We start from the raw sequence: 2,790 nt of genomic DNA, 5'->3' as shown, positions 1-2,790 counted from the left end.
CAGCTAGTTCTTATAGTGGTAAACCCAAAGCATGCTCCTGGATGTTATAAATCTTTCAATCCTTATTCGAAGACTCTCAGGTACCTGTAATTGTGATCCGTTTGCCAGAACTGTACCGAATGCTCATACGGGAAAGTTGACTCCTGGGTCTGGAACCTGGGGGGTTGCTCCGAGAAATCCTTTCTTTCTCGTCCACTCAGGGGGGTGCGGACACACCTGCGCGGATTACAGGTGACGGTTACAAGAATGGCGGGGAAGTGAATAGTACCCGACGACATTCAGGGATGGATGTAGACCCATCGAGAAGGGGTAATCATTCTGGTCCTGGGAGAGGTAGCGACCCTTCTTAAGAACCAAAAAGACTGAGCTGAGGGAAGCCCCATAAGTCACTGAAACGACGGCAGAGTTTAGCACCCTACGGTGTTCTTGAATTTCATTTTGCAGTTGCCCCATTTCGGCAGCAATTAACACTCTTGTCACGAGAGTTAGAAACTCCTGAAGGATATCGCTTCAATTGCTTACGAGCTGGAAGAACCCACAAAATTCGATGGAGTTTTCATTCTGAAACACTTCATTGTGTGTCATAAAGAATATAAGAGATATGAAGTAAAACCTCTTATAAGAAACCGTCAAATATTGGAAATTGTTGTCTATTACAAAAAGCGTGTGTTATTCAGGTTCCGAGACTCCCTTACTTGACTTCCGGGTAGTCTCGACGATCTAGCAAAGAATCTATGCCCTGAGTTAGGAAATAAAGGTACCTTTGACCATGGATCTATTAATTTAGAGAACCTAAAGGAAGATAAAAAGAAAGAAGAAGTGATCAAATATATGAAGCAGGACATTCGACTCCTTGGAGGTGAGTTTTCCATTGATAGGGCATTAAAGGATTCTTCTTTTAGGTTTTTCCTTTTCATGTATAGCGTTTATTCTAAAAAACCCCCCTTGATAAATTTTCCGATTACCTTACCTGCTGCACGGGGACAATTCCTTTGTATCGAGGGGCTTTCTTTCCTTCCTAGGTCTATTCCTTCTCTCCGACTATTCCACAGAGACGTTGGTCGACGTCACTTTGTCAGCCTCCGAAAACCTCTTCAACGCTAGTTTTTTTTCTTAGAGTGCCTGATAATCCTGCTGAGACGAATCCAAGGACTCTTAACTAATAGAATATCATAGGGGACACTTCCTTGAATAAAGCCGTACTTCCATCAGCTTTCAAGTAGATAAAGAAGTTCAGCTTGCTCTTTCTTTTCTACTCGGACGGTCTTCTATTTTTCTTCCTAGCTTTCAAAAGTATTTCTTTTCCGGCTAGGAAGCAGATGAGGGTGCTTGAGCGCATCTTTCTCATTTCTCATATCGAAAAAGGCGAAACTTAGTTTTCGTTTTCTTGCAGGAGTGCTAACGCACGCCCTTACGTTTTCTTTGCTTGCTCTGCAATACGAACCTCATATAGAGCCGCGCCCTTTATGATGAGCAGCTAACTGATTGGTCGTAGGTTCAAATCCTACTTGGGGAGATTGGATTCATTCTTCATTCTTTAATTCAGAATGAAGGGGCTCGCTTTGACCGTTAAGAGGGTACTTGTCTGATCAATCACACTGATAGCTTCAATAGTTCACTGAATTCTATTTTTCGGGTTTGGTCAGGAGGGACAAAAGAGAGATGCTTTCCATCAGTCAAAAGCGGATACCGTCCCCCATGGCGAAAATTGACCCCCTTCTTACCTGAACTCAGTCTCCTTTCCAAGCCAATTTCTATCAAGAATGCTTGCCTATTATCAGTACCTCTATATGGTTTGCTCTAGCTAAGATTTATGAGAGATGTTTTCTCCATCAGAATTTGCTTGAAAGTCATTCGTATTCCATGAATATGATATCTATCTAGTGTGATGTATGGAATATATAACAAAGGTGGAGTATTTCTATTGATCGGTCATATAGGCCCGAGTCGAACATCCAATTGCTTCGATTTGAATTATCCGGAGGATACCTTATCCAAAAAATCTTCTTCTTCAGCGGCCCAAGCAAGATCATCTTTTTCCAAATCAGAGGGAAGGGCACTTGATTGATCAGAAGAAAGGTCTACTTCTTCCCCCTTATGCTATGGAGGTCGTTAGCGCTACCAGTCTATTTCTTCTTCTGCTTGTCCCGAAGGAACTCGGCAAAATGACCCCGTAACTTCGGGAGAAGGGGTGCTCTCCTATCTTTTGATTAGGAAAACGGCACATACCAGGGGGTAGCGACTGTTTATTAAAAACACAGGACTCTGCTAAGTCCCTAAGAGCTTGTCCAGTACCATCTATACCTAAAATGAAAAAAGAGTTCTTAGGCGGGGGCAGGATTCGAACCTGCAATCTTCAGGGCATGAGCCTAATGAGTTTTCCAATTACTCTACCCCGCCGTTTGGTCTAAAGAATGCCGGGGCGACGTACCAGCGAGCCATGACTGCGCTCTTTCATGATATGATGAACAGGGCAAGGAACTTGTGGGCTTTGATGCTTACTTTTCTTTTTTGAAAAAAAAGGTCAAACCCTGTTTCTCTGAGCTCTCTTACTTGTTATATGTTTTCATTACTCACACCTTTCTCCATGTCGTTCCTTCACTGCTTGCTTTGTGCGCTAAGAGCTTTCTTTCCTTGCCAAAGTTAGGATAGGAAGAATTGAATAGGAACATAAAAGGACATTGTTCCTCTTCTTCTTCACCGGTAGCGCTTTCAAAGAGGGGGAGGCCGCGCAACAGCGGAGCCAAAAAGACCGTTTTTTGCTCAGTTGATGGGTGTGCTTCTGACCTG

General features: G+C 43.2%; 1 non-coding gene across 1 annotated transcript; it reads right to left on the bottom strand.

The window, feature by feature from the left end:
• Positions 1–2,326: 2,326 nt before the first annotated feature.
• On the bottom strand, positions 2,327–2,400 carry TRNAM-CAU. The gene has a single exon. It is a non-coding gene; the product is annotated as a tRNA-Met (tRNA).
• Positions 2,401–2,790: the final 390 nt, after the last annotated feature.

Source organism: Chenopodium quinoa, unplaced genomic scaffold (genome assembly GCF_001683475.1).
Source record: "Chenopodium quinoa cultivar QQ74 unplaced genomic scaffold, ASM168347v1, whole genome shotgun sequence".
Lineage (NCBI taxonomy): Eukaryota > Viridiplantae > Streptophyta > Magnoliopsida > Caryophyllales > Amaranthaceae > Chenopodium > Chenopodium quinoa.
Note: the sequence above shows the minus strand (reverse complement) of the source record. Positions and strands in the feature narration are given on the sequence as shown.